The sequence below is a fragment of the Phodopus roborovskii genome, unplaced genomic scaffold (assembly GCF_943737965.1).
Source record: "Phodopus roborovskii unplaced genomic scaffold, PHOROB, whole genome shotgun sequence".
In the NCBI taxonomy this organism is placed as follows: Eukaryota; Metazoa; Chordata; class Mammalia; order Rodentia; family Cricetidae; genus Phodopus; species Phodopus roborovskii.
In genome coordinates, this window is record NW_026126433.1 from 43,939,327 (window position 1) to 43,959,172 (window position 19,846).

Consider the following 19,846-nt stretch of genomic DNA (forward strand, 5'->3'; position numbering starts at 1 on the left):
GATCTTTGGTTTCTACACATATACACATGCACACACACACACACACACACACACACACACACACACACACAGAGCATATGTGTATGTGTCTGCAAATACATGTACACATATATACACCCAAAGTTAAAAAAAATAAATGCAATTTCTGAGCCTTGATTGGAGTGTAGTTTAGAAAAGGGAACCAGAAAAACACTTGATGCTCAACCTGGGAAATTTGAGTATGTCCTTGGTTTTGGGTGACCTCAGGTGGTTTTTTATTGTTTTAATATTTCTGTGTGTGGTAAGGTACAAAATCAGAATCAGAAATTATTCACTGAAAAAAAATATACTGGCAGATTACTGCTAAATATTATGAGATTTAACTCAATTTCTATCATGTAGCAATATATTTGTTCAGAGACCTACGCATATACAGACTATCTGCCAATAAGGAAAGTATTAACATTTCTTCTTTTCTATGTGATAGGTACATATTTAATTTTGAAATTTTTCATAGAAAAATAAAATGTTGGAGAGAAAATGAAGTAGAATGTTGTGTAGGGTATGGGAGAATGCATTCACAAAACACAAACCTGTGTTCAATTGGAAGCCTAGTGAGGTGAACATGGTTTTAATTTGCTGACTTTCCCCTCTTCTGAGTCTGAATGGTGCTTCTGACCTTCTGCCACCTTCATTGTACCAAGAACCACCCGTGGATGTAGAGAATGATCAATACTCACTCTTTACTTGACTTGTTGCCCACCTAGAGAAAATGTTCCTTATCTGAGAAAGTCCCTCTTCAGATGTAGAGACAAACATCTCTAACAACCATATTTACTGAACTTGGTGTGTTATTATTTTTCCTACACGCCTACATCTTCTGTCTTAAGAGGGGAATGGATTTCTCTTTTTCCCTAAGGTGATTTTCATCCTTGTTCTATCCTTTCTTTCATCTCTTCCTAATGCCTATGAGACCTTGCTCTGATCTCTGGGCTTTAGTTTTTGTTGACTTTCATCCTTCAAAATTAGTATATATACCATCTGTCTAAGATACACACACACACACACACACACACACACACACACACACACACACACACTTGCCACCATCATATTAATAACTAACTTCTCTTTCTATCACCTACCCAGCACCCAGTATATACTGACATACTTCTCCCTGACAGCTAGATTTCAGTTAGCTACTCTCTCCATAGGCCAGGACCATTTCCCTGGCACTCATTTATTTTTCCCATTCATTTATGAAGTAATGCTCACTAAGGTCAGAAAAAAAGTAATTTGATAGCCAAATCTAGTTTTCTATTTATTTTGTTCATCTCTCTCTTTCTCTCACTTCTGCAACTTTTAAAAGACATATCCAGGACACTCTGTGATGGAGAGAATACTAATGGCCCCCATAGGATCATCTATTCGAATGCTTAGTCATCAGGAGTGGCACTACTTGAGAAAGATTAGGAGGCCTTGTTGGAGAAGGTATGTCATTGGGGTGAAGTTTCAGGTTTCAAAAGCCCAAGCCAAACTCATTGACCCTCTCTCTTCCTGTTGCTTGCAGATGTGGATATAGAACCCTCAGCTACTTCTCCAGCACCATGTATGTCTGTATGCCATCATGCTGCCAGCCATGGCAATAATGGACTGAACTCCCAAAACTGTAAGCCAGCTCCAATTAAATGCTTTCTTCTATATGAGTTGCCATAGTCATGGTGTCTTTTCATAGCAATAGAACACTGATGAAGACACTCCCCATCCCTCATGTTTTCACATTTTTTCCTAGTAGCATCCAAAGACACAAATTCAGTCTTACTACTGATTGTGACCACGGAAATCTAGAAGTGCAGGTCTCTTAAGGAAGAATTGGTCACTTTATTGGCTTTACTGGACCTTTTACTGCCAGTTTAGAGGCTGCAGTAGTTCTATTAATATAGGATCTTCCCTTTGTCTGGAAGCTCAGTTTCCCTTCTTTATGTTCAGCCCTTTATGTGGTACGATTTTCTGTCTTTTCTATCTTGTCCGATGACATAATCTAGTTCCTTATATGTGGGATATTTCCTCAGCTTTGACTGGAATTCCTTCCATTCTCTTATATAATTGCATTTGTCATGCATTCCAAGATCCTCAGTAGATGCTTGAACTCACACACAGCAAAGAATTATATTTTGTCCTATTTCTACAACCAATGAGGTAAAGTTTAATTTATAAACTTGGTATAATAAGAGATTACCAACAACCATTAATCATAAAGTAGAGTAATGAAAGCAATATAATTAGTAATAACATAAGACAATTGTATGGTCCAGAGAGCAAGCTGTGATAAATGGATTTTCAGTGTTGAATGAGTGAGTTTATTAAACATATAAATAAAAATAAAATAAAACACAATAGTTAGGGGGCAAAATATCATCAAATGAAAGGTCAAGACACTAAACAGAAAAAGGCTGGGGAAACCACTTTGGGGCAGTCATATGAAGTTTCCATTACAGAGTCCTGGGCAGAGCAAAACTTCACAAAGGTTTCCAAATAAAGAACAAATAGCACCAGTTAGAGAAAACTTCATCATACCGGATGTTTAGAACACCCAGGAGAAATCAACCCAGGAAGTTAAGGCAGCTAACGTTCTCTCTGTGGCTGAACGTCTGGCTTCTCTTCCATAAAATCTGTTGGAAATACTTGACCTAGTTGTTCTTAAGAACACAACATTTTTATTCTTGGGCTGTTTTGTCCTCCCTGTCACTGAGTTGGGGTGGGGAGACTAGATACACCCAGACAAGGGACCAGGGGGGATACTTTGAGACAAACATTCTGGGGTGGCAGGAGGACAGCCCCACTTTCAGAGCCAGCCTAGCAGGGAGTTCAAACAATGTGTGACACTTCACAAATGTAATATATGATACAGCCACTAAGAGTCGATGTGAGAGCAGTCTCTCTGTCAAGACTCTCTGCGATTATGCAGAACCCACTGTTTTCTTTGTGTTGGTGTTGAAATCACAGAAAGAAGGCAGGAAGGGTACACTGGCCTAGCTTGTCCCTTAGACTGTGAACTGCTTAGGGAAACAAAAGAAGAGGGTTTGGCTTTCATGAAGTTTCCTGTATCTAAAATATCTCTGGCTGAGATCTCAAGGCAGTAGGAGAAACACTGCTGAGGCTTGTGGGAAAAAGGAAACTGAAAGTGTGTGTTTGGGGAAGCCTTGAGATGTAATTGTTGTGCTCCCTATCAATAGGGCTCCGGACTCAGCTACACAGCCAAGGCTAGCAAAGTTTCTAAGTGAAAGGAACCAGTCATACTTTCCACTTTCCATCTCTCAAGACCTGATTCTCATGTCCTACACTACTGGTGAAAAGGTTTGTGAGGGGAAGCTTTAAACTATTAGGACATACTCTAATTCTTGAGTTGAAAACTGAGGCTGCTGTGGAGAGAGAATCCAGTGAAGTAAGCCTTGTTAGAAGTTTTCTAGAAAAAGCTTTAGGACCTTTTTGTTAATCAGCAATTTAAGAGGACATGGGAGTTGTAGGTTTCTGGGGTTGGAATCTGGCACTAGGAAAATGTCCAGAGATATACTAGGATGACCCCAACTAAAAAGTGAAGCAATAGAGCAGGGGCTATCTTAAATGCCCTTCTGCTATAATGATATTGATGACTACTTTATATGCTATCATAGAGCCTAGAGCCTTCATCTAGTAGCAAATGGAAGCAGAAGCAGAGATCTACAGCTAAGCACTGAGCCAAATTCCTGGACTGAGCCCAGCTGTTGAGAGGGTGAAGTGATGAACAAAGAGGTTAAGTCCAGGCTGGAGAAACCCACAAGGACAGCTGACCTGAACAAGGGGGAGCTCATGGACCTCAGATTGACAGCTTGGAAACCAGAAAAGGATGAAACCAGGTCCCTCTGCATGTGGGTGACAGTTAGAAGGCCTGGGCAGTCTATGGGGCCCCTGGTAATGGAACAGCATTTATACCTAGTGTACAAATGGACATTGGGAGCCCACTCCCCATAGAGGGATACTCTCTCAGCCTAGACACATGAGTGAGGGCCTAGGCCCTGCCCCAAATGGTGTGACAGACTTTGATGATCCCTCATAGAAGGGCACCCTTTCTATGGAGCAGAAGAGGGATGGAATGGAGATTGGTGGGGGACATGGGAAAATGGGAGGTAGAGGGAACTGGGATTGATATATAAAATGAGATTGTTTCTAATTTAAATAAATAAATAAATAAATAAATAAATAAATAAATAAATAAATAAGAGGGATCAGTATTGACTATACTCCAGAAAAGAATAAAGCTGCAGGAAGCCTGGTTCTAAACCTTCACTTGACTGAGGAATAGAAGTTATTTTTTTATTTCACCACAATTGAGCCTTTAACAAAAGAACATGCATTTGGCTGTGGCAGGAATTAGAATATATTGTTCATAGGGTTGGCCCAGACTGAGCCTAAAAGGAACTTTGATTTTCTGGGTGCACTGGTCTGTAGGTGTCTTCCTGACGTGAATTTAATTTATATTTGGAAGAAGGCTTTTGATTTCTAGCTGAAGGAGCAAGAAACATAGGGGCTGGAGAGCTATTTCTAGATAAAAGATAGTAACAATGGTGTGACAGAATGCATATGATATAACATTACCTTGAAAGTTCCAAACTCTACTATAAGTAACCTTACCATTTAAGAAATGCCAAGTGTAGCCGGGTGACATTTAGTCCCAGCACGTGTAAAGCAGAGGCAGGCAGATCTCTGTGAGTCTGATGCCAGCCTGATCTACATAGTAAGTTCCAAGACAGGCTCCAAAGCTACACAAAAGAACCCTGTCCCAAAAAAAAACAAACCAAACAAACAAAACAAAAACAAAACAAAAAAGAAAAAAGAAATGCCAACCAGATAATATTTCATGTTGTAATCTCAGATGTCTAAGTGGCATGGCATTATTTTTTAAAAATTATGTATGCTTTTTAATCTCTATTTCTTTTAGCTTATTAGGTATTAGAAAAAATATTTCAGTTCACTTAAAAGTGGATCATACTTTTCCTTTTCATACTTAAATTCCTAGAATTGAGGAAAATGATGATTCATATGATAACTATTGTGGTTTGAATATAAACCAGCTGGTGGTTCGGTTCAGAAGGTTCTGGGGCTTTTAGGAGGTGGAACTTACTAAAGAAATCTTATTGGATGAAAGTGTATCACTGGGGACAGACTGTGAGAGGTGATAGGCTGTCTCACTTCTTCCTCTGTTTTCCGTATGAGCAAGAACTGAAACCGGCCATCTTCCTGCCCTGCTTGGCGACCATCGGTCATGCCTTCCCTATCGGCTACTACATTTTCCCTGTGGTGTTGAAATCCACATTCCTGGAACAGTAAGTAAAAATAAACCCACTCCTTCCCTATGTTGCTTTTGGCCATCACATTTTATTACAACAGAAAAGAAACAGTTCACTGATAACCTTTATAGACTTATTGAAAATGTGCTAAGCACTTCTAAGTATTTATCAGGACATTACCTTGTTCTACTTTTCTACAGTTTTTGGCTATGCGAAACTTTAGTTATTGGAGGAAGTATTTTGTGATTTCTGACTATCAGAGTAGGTTTGTCATTTGTGGAGAACTGTCAAGTTTTACTTAGAGCTGTTGACTTTATTCAATGAGGTGCATATGTGCTTAGAATTTTTATGTCACCTTGGTGACTTTAACATTTAATCATTGTACAGCAGCTCTGTTCTTAATGACACTATTTGTCTTACAGTCTTCTCTGACAAATATTAATATAACTGGTCTAACTGGCTTTTTTGTGCTTAGTGTCTGGCTGATACATATGCTCACATCCTTTGTTTATCTGTTATTCAGTATTGTAATACCCTCAGTGTGTCTTTTGTAAACACCATAGGGCCTACAGTGGGTTTTAATCCAGCTAACATTCTTTTTAAAGCTGGGAGTCTAATTTATGTGTATTCTTTCAGTTCAAATGTTTGAATTTTTGTGTAACCATCTTTCCTATGATATTTCCTATCCATGTTTGCTTTCTTCTTCTTAAAAAATATGCTGGAAAGTATTTATGCAGTGATGTATATTATGTTAGTCATGTTTTCATAAATCCCATGTTATAAATTTTGTGGGGACAAGTCACTTTTCATTAGTCAAAAATAATGATTTTTTGATGTAGTTTTTGGAGAAGTCATGTAAGATCAAGTTTACCGCTTCAGTGAAGTGAACCTTAGTTAAAGTGAACAATCCAGGCCCCTACATAGATAATATTGTGTACTTTGCCCTGAATCTTGAAACACTGCTTCTATTTATCCTCACAATTCACATGCTGCTTAGATGTTACCTTCTCAAAGAGACATAATCTGACTACCTAATTTGAGTCTTACCACATACTCACAACCCACATCCTCATTGCATACTATGTACTATATATACTTACATTTTGAGGAATAATAAGGAAGAAATCTTACCTGATTTGTGACTCATTTCCTCAAAGACTTGCAAGATGCCTGAATGGGCAGAATGAGCTGACGTGTGAACAACTGTTTGATTTACTAGTTTATTTCTTAAGTGTCTACCTTTTGTATTTATTTTAAAGGAATTTTAGATGAGTTTTGCACCATAGAGGTTGGCTATTTAATCACAGACAAGTTTCCAAGGAAATTAGAGCAGAGTGAAGGTCCTTAGGGATACTCCCAGGAAGCAACTGTGTGTTCTGGGGGTTGGGGGGAAGTGAGGACTATCCTGCTGCTGTGTTTCCCAGGGGAGGGCATATTGGCACAGGCATGGTAGTGTGTGGTTTACAGAGCTCTCTCTGTCCTGCTACTTATTATATCCTCACAACAGCATCTCCTATTATCTATATTTAACTGATGGGGAACAACAGATCAGGCAGGGCAGTGGCAGAGCACATTACTCTCCTGGCTTGGTACCACATCTTTTTTTTTTTTTTTTCACTAGAGTACTTTTCTAAGTTAAATCTGGACACCCACCTGTTAGCTGTAGCTTTTGGAGAGTCCTAAGAAGGTGTTCAAGCAACAGCAAGCAGTGATATGGAACAGCTCACTGTGAGGACAAGGCTCCGGGCATCTGCTGTCCAGAATCTAATGGAAAGGAATAGACATTTGCTGTAAGACTTTCCTAAGAAGGAGAAAAATTCTGACATTTAAGTCCCTTGCAGTTTCTTGCTCTCCCCATAGCATGATAAATATAAACTTCAAATTATAATAATAGCATATGTTGAGCACACCAGGTGTCAGGGATGCTTCATGGATTGCGTGTTTGTGTAATTCAGTCACATCTCACATGGAGTCTATGCAGTAGGCACTATCAGGAAGGTCTTTATTAAAGAACTAGAAAACATCTTTTATCCCATCTCAGAGCTAGAAAGGAAAGGACATGGAATTCTAACCCAAATATTCTCTGTATCAGTAAAGTAGAGAACAATAGAAATATAAACAAGCACATACATTTGAATTTTCTAGTAGCTACATTAAAAACAAAAACAAATAACATCAACTCATTATGTTTGATTAAAGTCAAAAGTATCCAAAATGCATACTACATCTTCAGAACTGTGGTGTGTATTTTGTTCTCAGAGTTTATCAGTTCTGAAGACAAATTTTCATCTATATTTGTTTATATTTATATATACTTAAAATTCACAAAATTTACAGTTGAAAAAGCAGGCTTATATATTCAAGTAATTTTAATCATACTGATTTTCTAGAAACTGAATTTGGTTTATGTTTTTAATTAAAATTAAATGCAATATAAAATTCAGTCCCCTCAGCTGCACATTTAAAATGTTTGAGAACCATGTGTAGCTGCTATAGGCAGGGTACTCTGGATTCAAGGCTGTTTTCTATCTGTTTATTAATTAGTTGATTGCTTTCTGAAGTGCATTGTATGATATGTGTATTCTTTTGTGGTATGTGTATGTGTGTGTGTGTGTGTGTGTGTGTGTGTGTGTGAGACAGACAGAGAGAGAGAGAGAGAGAGAGAGAGAGAGAGAGAGAGAGAGAGAGAGAGAGAGAGAGAACCCCAGAGGTCAAGGTTGATTATCTTTCATAATTGCTTTCCTTCTTATTTTTTGAGGCAGGATCTCTTCTGAACCTGGAGCTCAATGATTTGGTTAGTAATGCTAGCCAGAGAACTTCAGGGATCTATGCATCTCTGCCTTCCCAGTTCTGAAACTGCAATGTGTTACCCATTCCCAGATTTTGACTTGGGTGCTGGGGATCCAAACTCATCTCCCCACACTTGAATGCCAGGCAGATTACTGACAAAGCCACCTTCCTCAGCCCCTATAACTCACACTCTGCTTCATTTGTAGTAGAAAAGTACTCTCATCTCCTGATGCTGCCCCAACTGCCCAATCCTGGAACAGTCTCTTTCCAGCCCTTAATATCAGCACTGTCTCTTTATATTCTGCTTTAGCATGCAACTATGTGACCCTGTGCACATCCTAATGTCTGCTTGGAGAAAGGTGAAAAGCTTTGCAAATCTATCTATCTATCTATCTATCTATCTATCTATCTATCTATCTATCTATCAATCATCTATCTATCTATCTATCTATCTATCTATCTATCTATCTATCTATCTATCTATCTATCTGTCTGTCTGTCTTTCTATCTATCCCAGAGGAAAAGAGTAGCCAAAACAGATTTTCTACCAGACCTCTGGGATTAATGAGGTTCCAAACTAGCTGCTTCTGAAATCCTTCACATGCTTTTTTGTTGGCATGACTGATTTGGGGAAACGGAAATGATACACAAGAAATTAGAGAGAGAGAAAAAGAGTTAAGACTTCTCTTGATGTTTGGATTTGTCCTTTAGGGAGGCGACTGAAGTAAAAATGAGAATAGAGACAAAACCTGCTGGACATTGTTAAGAAAAGGAATCAGTTGTGAGCCTTTTTCCTCTCTATATTCTGGTCAGAGCTGAGCACTAATTTAAAAATAGAGATAAAGATTATTTTGGTCATTTTATTCCTGTATGCATGCCGTGTCTGAAGCTAAAAGTAACGGGTAGCTTCTCTGTTCCCATGCTTGATGTCCTATCTTAGTGAATGGAGTGGGGAGCTGGCTTCTCTGCAGACTGACCTGTACCCAAGGATCCAGTCTTTGTTATATACCCTGTGAGATGAGGCTATGCTGATGATTACTGTGAATACATACTGATTGACATAGCAGACCGGGAACATAGCCAAGGAAATTGGAAATCAAGAGTCTGTGAACCCATCCAAACTTTTTGTGTCCAAAAACACAAAGAAGTTCTAGCTCTGTTCTAGCCTGAGATAGCCTACAGTGGCCAAATTGTCTTCTGTCTGGGCAAAGCAGAGAGGAGATTCACTGACAGTAATCACATCCAGGTGCCGTGCCCTTTGGGTTAGCAAAGATTTCCACTTTAGTTATCTCACTTGAGCTCCTGAAGTGGATATGATTAGCCTGATTTTCCATGTGAGGGCATTGAGATTCAGGGGTATCAGGTAGCACACTCAGGGCACAGAGCCAGCCAGGCATAGAGCCACAAACACATCTTGTCTTTGATCTCAGCACCTTCCACACAAGCCGTGATTCTTTTTCAAACATTTGAATTTATTTTATGCATATCTATCGCAGAGTCAGTTCTCTTTTTCCCCCTTTACATGGCAAGCATGCCGCTTGTTGAGCCATCTCTCCAGCCTCAAGTTTTCTTCTATAGGCTAATTCATATGGAAAAGAACACGTACATCCCAATTCACAGTTGTAGGGGAAGTCTTTTGAGATTCTAGACTTTCTAGGCATAAGACAAATACAAACTAAAATTTTTTAGAATTTTTATATTCATTTTTCTTTATTTATCCCACCTCTTCCTTTATCACAGTGACAGTCTGCGTCTGTCTAGTTCTGTCCTGCTGGCTGCTGTCAGCTCCCTATCTGAGTCCATGTGTTTCCTCTTTTCTACTTTCCCACTGGCCCCAGTTCTTATTTCCCCCCTTGGACGTTCACTAAGTGTTTTGTGTATATTAATGTTATGATCAAGATCATGAAAAGAAAGGAGAATAAAATGTTATTCTTCCAGTTAAAAACCAAACCAAAGCAATCTCTTTAGGGTGCCAAGTGGATTTTAAGAATGAAAAGGTTCAAGAGTGCACAGCAGTGGTATCCCAGAGGAGAGAGTTATGGAAGAAGGTAGAAGAGGGCATTCAGAATGGTCCTGTTAAATTGTAGCTCCATGTAGGCGAGGGCTACAGTGCTGAGTGTGTATGTTTGGCATGCATTGTGAGGAAGACCAGGGACAGCCTCGACTTGATAGTTTCCTCACTGTGACACGCACTGACTAGGGTTAATTGCTAGGTGTCTTCAACAGTGTTTCCAGGAGCAGGCACAGAATGGTATGATAGCGCTTAGGGATAGAAGAGCACTACAGACCTATGATAAACTGTGAGAGGAGTCCTGAGCTGTGCATTACAGGGGACACCCCAGCCTCACCTCATAAATGCTGTCACCACCTTATGCTTCACAGTTACAACATTTTAACCACCTGGTCCTATGACCATTCCCAGAAACTTGTTTTCTTGGAACAACAGAATTTAAGCACATTCTCTGACTGACACCCTTTCTGCCTTTGAGTCTCCTTTTAATTCTGTTACCTAGTTGTTTTTCCCTCTGTCTCCTTTGGCCTCAAGCATGCCTGCTGTTATTTCCTTTTTTTTTTTTTTTTTTTATGAACCCTTCATTAAAACACTGGGCTTCATCCTAGGACTCCCACCTTCTTCACTGCTTTCTTCTCTTCATGCCCCTCTCACTGCCCTACAGTTTTTAAATTATATAGTCTCAGTGTATTTTAGCCTAATTTGCCTTCATTGCCTCTTCTACTACTGTTCAATTTACACTTGGGGACATTGACAGCACTTCCTCCATGTCTGTTACTCTGAGCTTTGATCAGTTTTCTGTTGCAAGACGCCAATGATATTTCTGTTTGAAACCCTCTCCAGAAAAAGGCATTGAGCTATGCAGCTCATATCATTGTATGTCTGCAACAACTCCCAAACTCCACTGGGTCTGGACTTTGAGCAAATAAGGCATCCTATCCTTGTCACCTATCTGGTCCCTCCATATCGCTCATTATAACTGAAGTTAGCTTAAAAACACATTTGCTTATTATGTGGTCTACTGAGGCTTTAAAAAGGGAAACCTGTGTTTATATTATAGTCCATATATCTAGCACATGGATGATACTTAATACGTGCTCAGCTATTGATTAGCAATTAAATCTCAGCCTTAGACTACAGATACTGAGCAAGGGCTCACTGCCTGATGCACGTAGGAGCCATTATGACACTATTTATAAAAGCCTTATTATAATTCTTATGATAAGGAGATAGAATATATACTTATTTTAACTCCCCACTCAGCTGATGATAAAGGAATTTGTGTGGCCAGGTGAAATAGAAATAGAGAGTTGGTTGGCTGTAAGAAAAGTCATGGCTAAATAGTCTCCACCAAGTATGCTGGTTAAACAGAACTTATGCCTAATTCTGGTTTGGGCTGAAGATGTCGCCATCACTCTTTAAAAATATGTACCCTCACTCAGGATGGTTTCTTCTAGTTCCACCAATTTGCCTGGGAATTTTAAGATGTCTTGCCCCCCACCCCCTATTGAGTAGTACTCCATTGTATAAATGAAACACATTTTCTTCATCCATTCTTCAGTTGAGGGGCATCTAAACTGTTTCCAGGTTCTGGCTATTACAAATAATGATGTTTTGAACATAGTTGAACAGATGTCCTTGTTGAATGAATGTGCATCCTTTGGGTATACGCCTGAGAGGAATTGCTGGATCTTGAGGTAGATAAACTCCCATTTTCCTGAGAAACTTCCATACTGATTTCCAAAGTGGCTGTACAAGTTTTTCTTCACACCAGCAATGGGGGAGTGTTCGCATTTCTCCACATCCTCTTCAGCGTAAACTCATTGGTGTTTTTTTATTTTGGCCATTCTAACAGGTGTAAAATGGTATCCCAGGCACAGAAAGAAAAACATGGTATGTATTCACTCATAAGTGGATATTAGACATAGAGCAAAGGATTACCAGCTACAATCCACAACCCCAGAAAAGCTAGAAAACAAAGAGGTCCCTAAGAGAGACACACATGGGACCCTGAAGAAGGGGAAATGGACAAGATCTCCTGAGTAAATAGGGAGCACAGGAGGAGGGAGTAGGGAAGTAGGAGAAAGAGGAAGGGAGAAGTGAAGGAGCAGGAAGATGGAGTTGGGGGAAGAACAGAAAAGGAGAGCAAGGAAAGAGATACCTTAATAGAGACAGCCATTATGTGCTTAAGGAGAAACTTGGCACCAGGAATCCACAAGGATGACCCCCAACTAACAATCTAAGCAATAGTGGAGAGGCTACCTTAAATGCCCTTACCCTATAATGAGATTGATGACTACCTCAAATGCCATCATAGAATCTTCATCCAGTAGCTGATGGAAGCAGAAGCAGAGATTCACAGCGAAGCATTGACCCAAACTCCTAGAATACAGTTGTAGAAAAGGAAGGGGGACGAACAAAGGGGTCAAGACCATGCTGGAGAAACCTACAGAAACAGCTGACCTGAGCATGGGGGAGCTCATGGACCCCAGTCTGACATCAGGGAACCAACATAGGACTGAACCAGGCCCTCTGAATGTGGGTGTCAGTTGGGAGGCTTGGGCAGTCTGTGTGGGCCAGTGGCAGTGGAACCAGCCAATATTTATCCCTAGTGCACCAATGGGCTTTGGGAGTCCATTTCCTATGTAAGTATGCCCTCTCAGCCTAGACACATGGGGGAGGACCTAGGCCCTGCCCCAAATGATGTGACAAGCTTTGACCATACCCCATGGAAGGCCTCACCCTCCTTGGGGAGCAAAAGGGGGATAGGATGAAGGGGGAGGTCAGTGGTGGGCATAAAATAATGGGAGGGAGGGGGAACTATGATTGATATATAAAATAAGATTGTTTCTAATTTAAATTTACAAAGATTTTTTTTAAAAAAAAATAAATAAATCTGTGCCCTAAAAGCCTGCTCTGTTTCTTAGCTCCCCCTTGTGGAAGACTTTATGTTAGCATGTTTCCAAGGTCATTCAAAATCAGGTTCTAGAATTCTACAAGTGTATCTTGAATGCAGCTTGTACAGTGTGTGATGATAGGAAAGTGTCTCTTTTATCACTCAGTTTCAAAGCTTTAGGTCAGTTGTCAGGTTCAAGGTTTTCTATAGCATTCCGTGTTTCTCCATTGCAGCATCTCAACTCTGCTGTGGTTTGCTAAGTCTCTACAAAGGCCCCATGTGTCAGCGTCTTGTAGCTCTCTATCACGTGATAGAATCTTTAAAAGGTGGGGCCAAGTAGGAGTAAGGTCAGTGGGGCCATTTCCCGAAAGTGGATGGATATTAGGCACATGATCTCTCCTACCACCCCTCTCTTTCACTTCCTATTGACACAAGATAAATGTCTGCTTTAGTCATATGTCCCTACCAGGACAGACTGTGCCACCACCATCTCAAAATGATGGGGCTAGTTTGTCATCAACTGAAACATCCAAAACTGTAGCGAAAAATAAAATGTCTCCTTTGTAGCTTGATTACATCAGGAATTTTGTTATGACAGCAGGATACTACCTAACACAAATACCATCTTCTCTTGTCTAATTAATTAAGGTGATCTTTCTTCCTTAGGTATACTATCTAGATTTGGTAGCATCTAAGTACACAAGACCAGCAAACACACTTGAAATGTGGCTAATTTATGGAAAAAATTATTTTTTTTCCTGATAATTTTTTATGTTTAAGACATGTAAGGTGGAGGGAACTGAATGCGAGGGGGTAACTGGTACACATAATTATAGATTTTAAGCTCTCTGATAGTTTTCAGGACCAACACTGTGCCTGGTATATGATTGAAAAGGTCTGCATATATCTGCAAATTGTGTGTTTCTTAACATTTTTATTTGGTGAGATAAAGATTTAATGTGAGGAAGTTCTGTTTTGGAAGGATTTGGCTATCTGTGCTGATGAATTTAAGAGATTTAAATTATTGTTATTGGATATAAAAGGTCTCAAATGTGAATAGCAATAGCTGATCCACTGAAGGCATCTGAATTTGTTAACCCCAACTCTGAATGATACCATAGAGATTAAAAACCAACTGTGTATTCATAAGTGGAATATATACAAAATGAGAAAGATAAAGGAGCCGCCAGCCTGGGATAAAACATACTTCGTTATGAAGTGGGCACTTCTTTCTTTTATTATTATCATCATCATCATCATCATCATCATTATTATTATTATTATTATTATTATTATTATTATTATTATTTTGGTGAGTCCCAGTAGTTATGGTTTCTACGATTCTTGATTACGAAAACCAAGGTGCCAAGTTTGTGATGTGAGCTCACTACTGTAATTTGTACCAGGTACCAAAGCACATCTAAGTGCTCTACACATTAGTGTGTGTGACTTTCCCAACATCTCTATGATATACTTCTCCATCCGACACTTATGGACTTAAACATAGGACAAGTGAGCTGGGGCGACTGCCCTGCTGACTTTGCTAAGTGGAGAAATGACACGTGAACCCTAAGTGTTCTGTCTCCATTCTCATTTGCATTGCTCTTTGCCTCACACCAGCTTTCCATGCCCCTTCTAACCCCACAGTGGTCTGCTGTGGCTGTGACACTGTAGGTTTGTATATGGGGAGGCTGCCCTGAAGAGGACTAGCCTGGAAGAGGAAGAGATGGGGATAAAGAAAGAGCTGGAAGGAGCAGCTATAAAATTAGAGCCCTCTACCTCTCATTTGTTTGAACACAGACATGCAGGTGCGCACGCACACACATGCACATGCACACTCACACACAAGTTTCTTGTGGTCAAGAAACTTGCAAAACATAAAGGCTCTTCCCCCAAGTGTGGCTGGGTGTTCTCCAGTAGGACAACATGAAGCAGTGGCCATGGAGGTATAGCTGGTCTCAGAGATTATGTGTCTACACAGTATATTGGTTTCTTTGAGGCTGAAAGAAAATCTAACCTTCAGTTTCCTGTAGTTCAAAGATTTGTTTTCTTGTAATCTGAAAGAGAAGACTGGGAATTCCCTACTTCCTTTCATTTCATCTTTTTTTTTTTTTTTTTTAATATGTTCCCATTTTCCTACCCTTGGAGTTGCTTCATCCAGAGAGATCCAATGTCTAGGAGCACACTGAGATCCCCAGCATGCAGGAGATTTAAGGATTAAGGGGGTACTGGTTTGGGGTATGGTTTGTATTTCCTGTGGGACTTTTTTTTTTTTTTTTTTTTTTATGTTTTTGGCTTTTTTGTGGTGGTTTTATTTTGTTGGGGAAAAAAAAGTTCTTTGAATCTTTGAGTAGCTTCCTTGTACCCAACCCATGCTGGAAACACCCTGGTCATGCATTTACAATGCCAGGAGCAGCTACAGAGCCTTGGCAAGCTTGCGTCCTGCCAGCTCTGGCTCTCCCTGGGAACCGGGTGCCTGTGCTGTACTAGCCTGAAACTGCTGCCGACAGCTCTGTGTGTGATCAGATGCTGTGAAAGCATTAGTGAGCCAGAGGAGTTAGGAAGTGTTTAGAGAAGCAATCTACTGAAGAAAAATTTTGAAATGTGGGTTACGGCTAGAAGACAAGACTGCAAAAAATAGCAGCAAAATCCACAAAATCCTGAGGTAGAAATTAATAGTGTTTCATTTAATTCCTAGATTATTATATCCCAGGCATACATTGCCATCAGACATTTCCCAAGCTTAGTGGGAAGTGGTATTTTGACAATATCCTATTTCTCTTTAAATTATTCCTGCTAAATAGTCTTTATGTATTGATTTTATATTCAATAGTCAGACAGGTGAGCAACATGCCTGAGTCCAGTGAATGTGAGAGCCAGTACTTGCAGACACACAAACACTCAAATTCTTCCTTTTCCCACCACAGCATTGCCTCCTTTGAATCACAGATGGGAGGGTTTGGATAGATAACACCAGTCATGCATGAGGATATAAACAAAGCTAATGCTGTTTCAGGGAACAATGCCCTTTCTCTTGGTAACAGTCATCTGAGAGTCCAGACCCACCCTTGACTGGGACATTTGACGATATTCATAAAAATGAACACGTGTGAAGAGGTATTTCATAGTTTATTTTGACTTAATATAATCCACACCTAATTCATACTATTCAGTTTTTTCTCAGCTTGGTCCCTTCTCTCATCAGTCTAATAACTGTGACACAACAACTAACATTTATAGTTACCCGCCTGAAGTATTAAATTGAGCTTTATATGGTTTTCTTTTCTAAGGTCCTGCCTCTTTAGGGAATTCTCAATAATATACAAAGTAGACTATTTCTAACTAGGTGATTAAAATTTCAAATGTTTCTTGCCATTACAGAGTGCCTAATATTCATCATGCTATTTTAAGAGTCGGTTTTTCTACAGCAAAGCAAACATGGGGTCTTAAAGATATTAGGTCACACAGCCCCTGTGTTGGGCATGATGGTCTTGGTACAAGGTGATCTAGGTACTTTTCAGTATAGACTGCAAGGAAGACAGACCAAAAAAAAAAAAAAAAAAAAAAAAAAAAAAAAAAAGAAAGAAAGAAAAGAAAAAGTTTCAGGTTAGAGTAGAATTTCTCATAGGATGTACAGCTGGGAAACTGGAGCAATCTTAAGTGCTCCTTCATGAACAGAGGCCCAGAGGTCCCAATGACAGATGTAAGACACCATTCCTTCTACACCAGAATTCTTACTGTGAGGGTTTGATTGGCTCACAGAACCAACCCAGTTGATTGCAGTTGACCCTTGAAAAGAACTTTCCATCCAGGCTCCTTATATATCCTACCTTGAGAAAGGTCTACAAATTCTTTCCAATAAAGAGGAAAACAGGGCATACCTGAAAGTTTTCTTCTTTTGAGTTTTGATTAACTAAATGAATCATGGCAAATTGTAGGATATTCACACTAAAATAGCCAATCTTTCCATAATTATATTAATTCATGGACAGCAATGAAAACCACTTGGCAAGAATTTCATATTCTCAACAGTGGGACTGCAACTGTTTTTTTTATCCTACTTTTGTTTGTCTAAATTTTCGCATTTTAAAGCTGTGATTTAAATTGCTTTTGTAACAAGAACAAAGGTAAGAACAAGTGAGCTTAATAAAATAAATGGTAAAACAAGAAAATTGTATGTTTTTTGAGAATTTACACTTCTCTTTTTTTCTAGTATAAGCAACACAGAATAATCTACTGACAATAAATTATAGGTACAACAGTTAAAAAAAATCCTTAACTTTGGAAAACTGATTTGAAAATGTAAACTTTCATAAAGAGCTTTAAAGAAAAGGCAGGGGCTCTTTACTTGGCAAATCACCAATAATTTTCAAAGAATTCCCTCTCCAAGTACATTGTTTCTAAAACTAGTTGACTCCTGCACAGAAATACATATAATAGTGATAAGCACTCGTTTAAAACGTAAAGATGCAAGTAGGTCTGGACCCAGCACCTAGCTCAGGATCAGAGGTGTATCAGGACTCTGTGTTGACTCCCACTCCCATCCACTTTCTGCCTCCCTGAGATGCCTAAGTGCTGTGAGTTGGTATCACTCTGTATCACTAAATATATGCTATTTTATACATTTTTAAAAGGGAGATATTATTATATATAATTCTTATATATTATATATACATGCATACATACACACATATTATACATATATATATATATATATATATATATTCTTCATTTTGCAGATAATGGTAGTCTCATTCATGTTGTTTGTAGTTCATTTTCACCTGTATCATATAGCACTCTCTGCAGACATTATAATCTCCTCTTTCTACCTCCCTCATTTCCCCTGCTCTTCTCCTTTGAACCTGTCTCCCTCTCGTCTTCCTGGGTTCTTCCAATCAGTGTGCTTGAACACTTCCACCAGGAATGGGAAAGTTTTCTTGGAATATATTTTCAAAATTAGTAGATAATTTCACATATATTTCAAACAAGTTGCATCAGCAGTTTGACCTAGAAGATAAGCAAGGGTTAGAGAAATGTCTTGGGTAGACTGCTTATTGTGCAATATGAGGACCTGCAGTTAGAATCCCAGAACACACACACACAAAAGCTACACCTCTAACCTCTATGCTTAGAGAACAGACACAGTTGAATCCCTGGGGCTAGTTGGCTACCCATTGCAGCTGGAAGAGTGAGTTCCAGAATAAATGAACAATTCTGTCTCAAACATAAAGTTGGGGGAGAGATTAAGGAATATGCCCAACATGGATGTCTGGGCATGGAGGAACTCACCTGCACATATATGTGTGGTGTATTTATGTATGTAGGTCTGTATGTATGTATGTATACACACACACACACACACACACACACACACACACACACATATATATCACACAAAGAGAGAGAGAACACTTTAGGAAATTCGGATGTTTTTTAATGCTATACAGTTGAATCAGGAGTAGAATGCTTGATTTTGTAGACTTACTTACACCATTACTAACATTGTTCCATTAATAAATGTCATGAATTTGTGAGTTGTTAATGTCCTTTTGGAATTTCACTGCTTCAGAAACAAATTGGGAGTATGATCAGACTCTGACTCCAGCCTCTCTGTTTCTTTCTGTCTCAGGCAGGGGCCCTGTTCCCTCTGCACCTGCACTGTCAGAGTGTGGGTCCAGCAGCTGTTCCTATTCCTGGGATTTGGACTGGAGATCCATTCCTCTCTCAGTTTGCTGATATGGTGCCATTTGTATTTCTTCTCCCTCCTTAGTCTTCAGTTCATATCCTTCCCAAAGATGAGAATCTCAGCTTGACAGGGGTTGGGCAGATGATTTTGAAAATCTCTCTTCTGTGTAGTTATGGGGTACGTTTTGAAAAGTTTAGTTTATACCTATTTAGAACCTTATTTATATCTGTCCCCATAAGCTATTGATGCTTGTATAGTCATGGAGTCAGGTCATCTAGTACATTGCCTAGTTTTTGTAGTCTCTGCAATATAGTAAACTGTTTTTGTGTGTCACTTTTATGGTTTTACACATTCAGGTTGTACCGACATACTTCACCTTAAATTGTGTTAAGATATATAGCCATTTATTTAAATCTGTGCCTGTATCTCTATTTCCATGGTAAATAGCATGATGTAAAATATGTGCAGGTGCATGAATGTGCACATACACATGTGCACAGACACATAAGTACATGAACACATGCATACACCTACATTCATATACACACATATACATGGACACACATGCACATGAATAGATCCACTTACCCATACACTCGCACACAAATATGCATACACATATACCTAGAAGTACTGAACAGATAAATACCTACATATAAGTGCACATACACATAGCTAAGTATGTGCATCCTATATCCACTTGCATGTATATGTACATACATACATAACACATGTCTGCATGTACACCACACACTGATGTAACTGTACACATACATGTTCACACCTAGACACAAACCTCTTAATATACCCACATGCATACCCACACATAAAAACCCACATGTAGCAACATACATGCACAAATACATCCATGTGTACACACACATATGCACACACACACCATTATATGTTTACACACAATCAACATTCATGCACGAACCAACACACAAAGGAACACACACAAAGATACTAAGAGTTTTCTTGTGAACAATGTGAATTAAGCTTAGAGAGTATCTAAATTGCTATACAGACACTAAAACCAAGGAAATAGAAAAGGGCAGGATATCCAAGTGTCGATATGCATGAAAATATTACAATGGCAAATCTATGAAATATGAAGTAAACACTTAAAAATTTTTTTTACACCATTTACCTCCTCA

General features: G+C 39.2%; 1 protein-coding gene across 1 annotated transcript in view; it reads left to right on the forward strand.

Moving 5' to 3' along the window:
• The first annotated feature begins 5,249 nt into the window (after positions 1 to 5,249).
• Aim2 (absent in melanoma 2) overlaps positions 5,250 to 19,846 on the forward strand; it is a 50,997-nt gene continuing 36,400 nt past the window's right edge. The window contains exon 1 of the mRNA XM_051186340.1: positions 5,250 to 5,342. The gene's annotated coding sequence lies outside the window, so the exon portion shown is untranslated. The remainder of the gene's footprint in view (positions 5,343 to 19,846) is intronic.